At 43.5% G+C, this 10,153-nt stretch overlaps 1 protein-coding gene across 1 annotated transcript in view; it reads right to left on the minus strand.

The window, feature by feature from the left end:
• LOC135897950 (phospholipid-transporting ATPase ABCA3-like) overlaps positions 1–9,928 on the minus strand; it is a 162,000-nt gene extending 152,072 nt beyond the window's left edge. Inside the window, exons 1-2 of the mRNA XM_065426664.1 lie at positions 9,868–9,928; positions 4,082–4,133 (exon numbers count right to left, since the gene is read on the minus strand). The gene's annotated coding sequence lies outside the window, so the exon portion shown is untranslated. The remainder of the gene's footprint in view (positions 1–4,081; positions 4,134–9,867) is intronic.
• Positions 9,929–10,153: the final 225 nt, after the last annotated feature.

Genomic DNA, 10,153 nt, shown 5'->3' on the forward strand with positions numbered 1-10,153 from the left:
ATCATGGAACTCCTTTATAAAGCTCCCCTACATAAGAAAAATAAGCAGAAGAAAGATGAGCACAAAAAACAGAATGAATAGGCGAGCATTAATTTTTATTCTTCATTCCAGCTGCTGGTTCAGATTCATGCTCATACAGCTGAGCGAAGTTGCCATCTTCTTCATTTGAACATAGAAGTATACCCGCTTTTTCCCTGGGCGCCGCCATATTGCGTAGGCAGTGGCACCATCTATTGACATTCGTTCAATTGGGGCAAGATGAGATGGTAGGGGTAGGGGTAAGATTGCCCCTATACCCGTACCACCAAGTATAACGGGAGCTATGTATAAAAAGGTGACATGCTTCCTTCGAGGAGCACTCCATCTTGTACGCCAAGCGTAGGCTCTGCAGCTGTTTCTGCTGCTTGTTTTTGTGCGGGCATGGTCTGTATAGTGTGTCGTGGAGTCTTATAAATGTGACGGTTTCGTGAGACGTATTAAAGGGATCTTAGTCGACATGGCGGGAGCTTTCTGCTGGCGTTGAGGCAGGTGCAGCAGCCAGCGCGATCTCTGCGCGTGTGTTTGAGCCTGCAATTAGCCTCGGATATAAGTTGTGCACGTCTGAAAACTTGTTTTCTACATGTCACCTCACTGCAGCAGTCTCACTTTAATTCGAAGCTGCGGTTATGCAGCAATCTGAAGAAGCTACGAGAACATATGACGATCTGAACAGAGCCGTTACCGCTAAGCTGCAGAGTATTTCGTGCTGTTTACTTTGACAAAATTTCAAAATGTTATCTGCATACGCAATTCGCGGGTACCTAGTTTTCAAAACCAGGTTTCGGTGCACGAATAAGATGGTTTTGGTTACCACCAACAGCGTATACCGTACAGTGTGAATCACACACTACAAATGGTTGAGCTACCGGCTGCGAACTGCGTGAGCGTCCGAAGCAGTTGTAAATGCTTCCTTATAGATACGTGTGTGCTTAGTAGTGCATAGTTGACGCTTGCGGCATGACCGTGCAACGTCGTATGGCCGCGTTAGCTGGCGTTACTTTTTTGTTTCTTTGATAGAAGTGGATCAAAACTATTTTTTGTTTGGTTGTGCTTGTCCCGTTCTCTACGACATTTACGCAAGTTGTTTTTTTCAAAAAGTTGACTCGCCATCCTCGCCCAGCGGAAAAGGATGTCTAGTGAAGCTGTTAGAAAGCAACAAAGGTGCTCAGGAGGGAATGCAATACTTTCTTGCTTTAGCGTAGTAATGGTAATTTAGGGTCTTAGTAACAGTGAGAGTAATGGCAATTTTGACAGCCCGTCGCCGAACATAGTGGCGTCGCAACATTGTAATCTAGGCTGGTCGCTTTTAAAGGAAAAGTTCGGAAGTCGCTCCCGACGTCGCAAGCTGCCGTCACCGCGGAAGCTTGCGCTACGATAATCTTTACCGGGAAATGTATGCGTTGTGGGCTATGTGCTTCGCATTATGATCATGAACGCATTATCATCGTCTATGTGGTTCGGATACTACTTCTGTGCTTGTTATTTGTTAACACATATGATGCTCAGGTATGTTGTTTGTTTAATTTCAAAGAATCTGTGCGCTGTTCACTTCACTTTGCTGAGCACTTGAAGCATCGGCCTAACAGTTTCGCTAACGTATGCGGACATGAAAAGTGCCGACAAACTAGAAACAAACTTCGTTGTAAAATAGCGGGTGGATTCCTTTTATTGAGGTTCCCTTTGGATATTATTGCGTGGCAGTGCCGGAAAAGGAACGCCGAAGCAGTAAACTTAGTGCATCACGTGGATTTACCAATCGCAGAGATCGTTATGTTTCGCAACGCCACTGCCGTCATACAGGAGGCTTACATATACATTAAAGAGCCATTTCAAGTTTACTAGACTTGAAATGCGCAAGGAAAAATGACTGTTGCTGACGCAATTGTTTTATTTTAATTGATGCTCAGATGCTTCGGCTTGGCATTTGGTTGGCCGTACTCGAGCACTCCTGTGCGAAGCGATCATAGTGAGAATATGTTTCAATACACGCTGGAAATTCAGAGACGCCGCGGCTGTGCGTGTAATAAAAAGCATTATAGCCCTAGGCATAGGCGGAGAGTTTTCATTTATCAGGGGCTGGCTGGGGCCGGACCAGCTTTCCGGCCCCATATATATATATATATATATATATATATATATATATATATATATATATCTTGCACTTGAAGGAACTTCGTGTGACCTCGAGGAATTTAGAGCTGAAGTGACAGCGTTATGTATGTAATTATATATGAGACCTCATATAAGAGACAGTTAATTTCACAGCCTGAATCCTCTGTGTGGTGTAATCTTCCTTCGCCTAATTATCGCATACGTGGCGGTAACTTGTACTGCTTCCCCTTTCCGGCGAAACTGCAGTCTCTCTTTTCCCAGTTGAAACACGGAAGAGAAAATTTCAGTCCTATTTTGGGACGTTCAGTTTGTCATTCTGTTGCCTGACGTTCTGTTTTCTGACGTCTCTTGTCGGTAGTGTGGCGTCCTGCAGTCGGAAGTTCTGTAGTTTTTCATCAATGTATAATTAAAAACTGACAGAGACCTCTTTAAGGCTATGGAATTTGTTAATTCAAAAAAGAAAAATATAAAAGTACGAAATAAGAATTACTGCCATAATCATTATAGATGTACTATTTCATTAACTAAAGTGCAAGCTACCTAGATTTTCCATTGATTTTGTTCAGAGCAGATGCTTCTATGTACACCAAACTCATGCCTCACAGAACACAGTGGTCCATTGTTTAGGTAATAATGAAAGGTTATGCTACAAGCCTTGTGCAACACAAGACAGAAATCAACGCAGATTTAGGAGCTAACGACTACCCGCCGTGGTTGCTGAGTGGCTATGGTGTTGGGCTGCTGAGCACGAGGTCGCGGGATCGAATCCCGGCCTCGGCGCCCGCATTTCGATGAGGCGTAAACATTCGTGTACTTAGATTGAGGTGCACGTTAAAGAGCCCCAGATGGTAGAAATTTTCCGAGTCCCCCACTACGGCCTCATAATTGCCTCATAATTGCAAAGTGAATTTGGCACGTGAAACTCCATAATTTAATTTTAACTATAATGCGCCAAGATTTCAAAATAAAGCAGTAGCTTCCCTTCTAGCAAAGCGCGACAAACACAAGGACAAGAGAAGGAAGCGAAAACACAGCGCTACTAAAAACCGATTTTTTATTGCACATGGTTACTACATATATACCATCGTACAACTGGAAGAAAAAAGCCAGTGCCTCCCGCAGATTTTTTTCCGGCAAAATCATTCACCATAGGCCGCTGTCACAATAGGAACATTATTTCTTTTTTTTTTTACAGCGACGCAGATCGGCAACTTGCACAGTTGTTGTTTCTTAGCATTTCGAATGTCTCGATGATCTCACTAGTGGCTTGATCTGGGTTCCTAGATAGCCCTTGTGATTTGTCAAACAAAGGTTTGGAGCAAAAACGTGAGCAGTGGGCGGCTAGATGACTAATATTTACCAGATTATTAACATCGTTCGAATGTTCCGTAAGCGATTGTGGAGGCACCTTCCCGTCTGACTAATATGTTCCTTCCGGGAAGACATTACACGGAACACATTACAAAGAATACGCTACACCACTGATTCCATGCACGAAACAAACGGTTCTCGGTGTTTTTTATTCGCAGCCACGACGCCTCTTTGTGGTATTGTTAACTTTCGCGCACAAACCAGACAACTTCAAAAGGCCCGAAGAGATGACGTCAATGCCAACACGATTCCAAATTTTGTTTCACATTATTGTCTCACATTACTGTGTCGCTTTGGATTCGTTTCCTTTTCTTCTCCTCGTGTTTTTTTCGTTTTACCTCAACTTAACCTTTACAAGGTCCACTTTAGCTTCACCACGCTTTGCCTGCCATAAAACTGTTCAGTAAGACAAGCTGCTGCGTTAGCCTTCATGGTCTTCTGCCTTTTTTCCGACTATTTATAATAAAACAAAAACAAATACAAAGCTAAGTATATTGTGTCGCATTTGTTTGCACCTATTTATATCGCGAATGAGTGACACCCTACAGAGTTTACTCACCTAGTGCCCGTCTTTTACAGTTTCCAGGTCAACTTCAGGTGCTTGAATTCTCCTGAGGAGAAAATGCATTTCTGTTACCAATGCCATAATTTATCTCACAGCACCAGAACTACTCAAACTAAGGCTCGGGGAGCATGTCACCTGCAGCCGCGATATTTTACGCACTGAACGAAATTTATTGGTGGCTGAATCGGCATATATGTTGCGATGGCTTTAAAAAAAACTAGGCCCTGATTTGGTATCCTGCAACAAGGCCCATGCAGTGACCAGCAATTTACCTGAGGCAGCTTTTCTAATCGAAAACTGAGTATAGTATCCCGGTAAACTACTTAGGTTAAAGGGGCCTTACCAGCCCAGATTGAAAAGTTTGGGTATAAAATAGAGCTTCTGAAACACCTTCTTCGGAGCGTTTAGGCAAACTAGCAGTTTGAATTGGCTCAATTTTGGAGGAGATACAACAAATTCAACTACCATGCTACTCTACTGCAGGAGGCGAGCGCGACTTCAAGGGAGTCTTCATTCGCCTTTGCTTCGAATGGCTTCCGCAAGCAGCGTATGTTCTCTGAAGGTAGCGCAGTTATTTTATCAACGTGCCTGTCCTCACCTGTGCGCTCGTCCGCTATTGCCCGTACGTAATTGGCCTAGCGCGGTCACGTGCCATTTACACTCCACCGCATCGTTCACTAATGCCCAAAATGCTCCAACGTTTTTTACTGCACAGGATAAAATGCACAAATTGGTGCTGATGATACATCTAATGTGACAAAAATGAAAATGTATTTTTTTTTTTCATGCGTGGTTGGGGATATGCAACCTTTTAATCGTCCTGGTGGCACATCATACAAGAAGATGATTAGATGAAGAGTGGAGCGGTAAAGAGGGAATAGTACAAAGTTGGAACTTCTTTGTGCAGGGGCCTGTTCATAACGAAGGCGAGGGCATGCTTCACGTTCACGTAACAACCCCCGTTTCGCTGCTTTCCTTCTGTTCCTTTTGTTAATTTACTGCGGGACACTCTTCCAGTGGTAGGATTGCGCATTCTGCGGTGGATGCCTCACAAAGGGGACCTATTGTGGTCTTTGTCGTAGCAGTCTGAGTGACAGGCGTAAACGAATTTTCGTTTGTGAGCTTCACTCAAAACGTGGCTCTCTTCGAGAGCGAGGGCAAGCAGCCATGACTTTGAAATTTCAACGCCGTAAGCCACACCCCACCGTTTAGTACCCTGGGGAGACGATTTCCCCATGCAGGCTTTATGCAGAAAACTTTTTATTTGCAATGACCAAGCAATGTCACAAGCCCCTTTCACCCGTTAGCGACCACTCTACTAGAAGTAGTACACTTGGTTTCGGATCCCTACCGCCCGAACAGCTAAATATTTCTTTTTGGATATTTCTATTTCTCGTACCCAGCAGGCGCACAGACCCACCCTAACACAGAGTAGGATTCTCTGTTAAAGCCATGTTTGAAAATGTTGCGTCAATTTCAGCAAAACTGCTCACTAGTGACGAATTGGGATGCATCGCTGCTCGCCTGCTTTGTGCATACGCGTTGTGGTTTTCACGGCGTTTGTACATACAATGAGCGTGTTAGAAACAAACTATTGAATTTGGAGCTTCATTTAAAGAACGGAAAACACATTAAAAGTTTGGTGTGCTTGATATAGTACAATGGACGTTAGCAGTTACAAATCGGTGCTTTTTTAGTAGTTTTTGAGCACAGATGCAGAGTTTTTCTTTAGAAGGAAACCGTTTTGTAGCTTCCGCGATGCTCTGGAGGCCCTGGAGAGTGCAGTAAATATAGAAGGGGACATTGATGTTGTGATTGTGCTGCCATAAACAGCTGAAGATACAGATGAAGAGGAAGGTGACGACAACACCAATATCTACCTAATACCATCGAAATCTTGGCCAATCCCCCGCAGTGGATACGCATCATCAAAGACGGATATTGAATCCAATCCAATCCAATCCACCGATGCTTTCGACTTTAACGACATCTGCGGTTAGTGTAGGTTAGCAAAGCCAGAAAGAATACTCCGCCAAAATAGTTTCATTGAATAGCATTATTGAGGACCCTTTAGCGGCACTCCAGATGACAGCTTTCCGCTTCCGTACTTGCTAAGTGTTACTATATGTGTGTTTCGACGCTGATGGTGGGTGGTAACTGTCAGTACTCTCAAAAGAATGAGAAAACAGCTGCGTTGCCAATTTTGTGACACACGAGCATAATGAAGGTCTGAAAAGTGTACGTGCACGTCGTGGTTTGCAAAATGGTGCTTAAACATTTCGTACAAGGAGTTTGCAGCGACAAGTGACTTGGTCATTGAAAGGCCATGCGCTCAGGGCACTACATGTTGTACACCATAGTGTCTTGAGACCCAACAAATATTTCTCGTTAATTTTTGAAAGACGTGATATTCATACAGTTCAAACTCGATGTTAATTAAATCCAATTTTACGAAGTTCCCCATATAACGAAGGAATCTACATTCCACAGTAGGAACCCATAGGGTTGAATGCTATCATCAGCACGAATTAACGAAACAAACTTGGCCGAACTCGACCTAACGCAGTTTTCTTAAATTAATTAGCAAAAAAAGTGGTGATTTCTTCCTAATTTTGACACAGCTGAGTTGTCCTTCAAACGTGGGCCCTAAAGCTATCGCGTTAAATCTTATAGGCGCCATAGTCACGTACCCATCTTTATTTTGACAAGGCTGCACGCCGCGCCCATTCACGGAATAGTGACCTCAGCACGCCTCGATAGGGGCGGTAGTGGTTGGTTTCGTTACTGCACGGTTTATACGACGGATGGCTGGATTAGGGACAAATACAACGACGCGGTAGCCTTTGGGTGTCACTACATTACAATTTTACAGTAGGAAGGAACGAAACATTTCTTTCTCGATTTTGCGAACATAATTTAATGAAATAATTCTTGCGTGGTGATCACTTCGTTAACTCGAGTTTTAATTGTATTGTTTCACTCTTCCCAAACTTTGAAGAAAATCGAAAAGAATAGTTTCACCATGGCTAATTACGGGTTAAGTCTACCATGAAGGAAGTCTGTCAATACATTTGATACATTCGACATAAATCTAATACTTGTCTCTGAGCAGATTGTTGTAAAAGAATACGCCAAATAAGCCATTGCTGTGCATTGGAAACTACAGGGAACCTAGAATAGTCTTCATAACTTGATCTGGAAAAGACGCACGGGAAAGTGCAGCGGTATCAGTGCTACCACAATGCTAAATGAAGTCTTACGCCGTGGGACAGTGGACAAAGATGGACAAATATTTGGGAAAGTTTTAAATGTGTCACTAAAGCAGTTCAGTAATAATATTTTCAAGGTATGTAAAGAGGATACTTGGGCTATCACTTGAAAAAAAAAACGGCAGACCCTCAAGATTACTATCAACGGCAGGGCGATTCGCATTCAAGCATCGTAGCGAGATACCGTTGTGCTAAGTCAAGCTTATTTAGAATCTGCAGTTATCATTCTCGAGCATTGTTGCTTCCGCTATACGCCAAATTCTCTGCTTCGCCCCACATTGTTATGACGCTTAATTGCCAAGGTCGCCCACGCACATGAAGGTTTCACAACTGTATGGCAACGATTAAGTGGCAAAGTGATAATAACAAAGTTGGAAGGACGTCGACGTAACAACAAAGGCAGTATCGGTATGAAAGCAATGAGGTGGTGATATCGAAATTAGGGCAATAACGATATAATGTCAACTGCTTCACAACTACAACATCAGGACAAAGAGGTGGCAACGAGTGTATGATGACAACCGAATGACGAAGCTAGAATAACAAAAATGGTGCGGTCGAAACGGCGTGACCATCATGGCATGAGAATAGATGCATGATCACAACTGTTTGACGACCCTTCAATGAAGACGATAACACCACAGTGGCGGTATAATCGGGCTTGAACGATGATGACAACAATGACAGAGAAGCAATGACGCCGTTTTAATGACAGCGTCGCTATGACAATGACGGCTTGGTGACGATAAAATGGTGTTTCTTAAATCATAACAAGAGAAAAACGTGAGAACGAGAAAAATATGACAGATAAGGCATGACGAAGATCCAATAACTACTGACAGTTTGACGACGAGGTCTTTGCAATGACGACATGAGGATAGTGGAATGACGACATGAGGATAGTGGAATGACGAACACAAGACCACCATAGAACGACCACGGCAGCATAACAATGCCCATAGCAAAGAGTAGTTGAGGAAGATCGTATGACGACTGTGACACGTCAACGGCATGACGAAAATGCAATTCCAACTAGTGCATGACGCCGATTGTATAGCATACGTTGTATCATGAAAACTGTATGATCAGGGTAAGGTGACGACAGCGTATCATCCACTGCAGTTGCTCAGTGGCTATGGTGTTGGGCTGCTAAGCACGAGGTCGAGGGATTGAACCCCGGCCACGGCAGCCGCATTTCGAGGGGGGCCGAAATGCGAAAACACCCGTATACATTGATTTAGGTGCCCGTTAAAGATCTCCAGGTGGTCCAAATCTCCAGAGTTCCCCACTATGACGGGCCTCATAATCAGAAAGTGGTTTTTGCACGTAAAACCCTATCACTTTTTAAGATAGTGTATTGATAACGGCATGCGAAGAGTCAGTTGATGCTTAAGAAACGGCGATAATATGACTCATAGCATCACGGCGACGGTATCACAATGAAAGCCTGACGACTGTATGACTACAATTGCGGCCATGATGGTATGACGACGACCGTAGGCCACTTCATGCATGTCAGTGACTTGGCTAGAACGAAAAAATGGTTACGATGGTATTGCGGCGGCGCTGGAAACATGACTGCAGTAACAACAGCATTATTGCAGGCTACAATGACGGAGAAAGTGTGATGTCGATGGAACGGTGAACGCAGGATCATAAGGGCGTCATGACAAAACTAAGATGTTCCTGAAGTGACAACGATATAAAAACGAGAGTGTGACAGCACCACATGACAACAATTGTACGACGATCACTGTGTCATAAAAATGGCATGACTACGGCATAAGGAAAATTGGACGACAGTGAGTGCATGAAGGCAATAGCGTGTGGACTACTGTATTGCGAATACTGATTACGATGACACGACGATAATGCTATTGTCAGTTGTACGATGAAGCTGGAGTGAAGGCGATAGGATGGGCACGAAAAGCATCAAAATGACAATATACTAAAGAAAAGGTGAGTGCGATGGTATGATTATGATGACAAGACAACGAATACGGCGATGACGAGTGTAGAATAACAGTGACATGACGAGCAATGTATCAAAAGTATTGTACAGCGAGGACAGCGTGACGAAAATGGCATATTGATGACGGCATGAAAGGAATCGGATGACGAAGCTTAAGTAACTGAGATAGAGCAAACGCGAAGGCATCTAGATGACGGTATGGACCGTTCATTTTATAAGCATCTACACTTGCATATTCGAAAGATAGCAAAGTACTGATATTCTGAGATACTACACTCCAGAAGCAGTGATTACACCTGCGCCTTCAATGTCATGATAAGTATGAATATTAAGCATGCACGTAGAGGTATTGGCTATGCAAGCACTGTTGGAAGCTGCATATGGCCATGGAGCAGAGCTCCGCACAAATGTGCTAGTATATTTTTTTCGCATAGCAATATTCAAGTCGCAGTATTCTAAGAGCCACTTGGGACGGCCTCGCCTCGCAGTGAAGAGAGAGGGTGTTATAGGGTGAATAATATAAAGGTCGGCCAACTTACGACAGCTCTCCGAAAAACGCAGTCCAGTCGGTTGTTCGGAACGTTTTCCTCTACGAGTGGCTGATACCCACTATGAGGTAGTCGGTAATAACCGGATGGGGTAACAAAATATTGAGTCTATTCTAAAAATAAATAGTAATGCAAAAATTTGCTTAAATGAAAGTAAACGTAAAATAGGGCAAATGTCTAAGCATTTAGCAAAAAAACATCGTCCTCATTCACCTATAAGCTCCACAGAGACTGTACCGACATGCCTTTGACAATGTCGTAGGGAGGAGGCTCTGAA

Source organism: Dermacentor albipictus, chromosome 10 (assembly GCF_038994185.2).
Source record: "Dermacentor albipictus isolate Rhodes 1998 colony chromosome 10, USDA_Dalb.pri_finalv2, whole genome shotgun sequence".
Lineage (NCBI taxonomy): Eukaryota > Metazoa > Arthropoda > Arachnida > Ixodida > Ixodidae > Dermacentor > Dermacentor albipictus.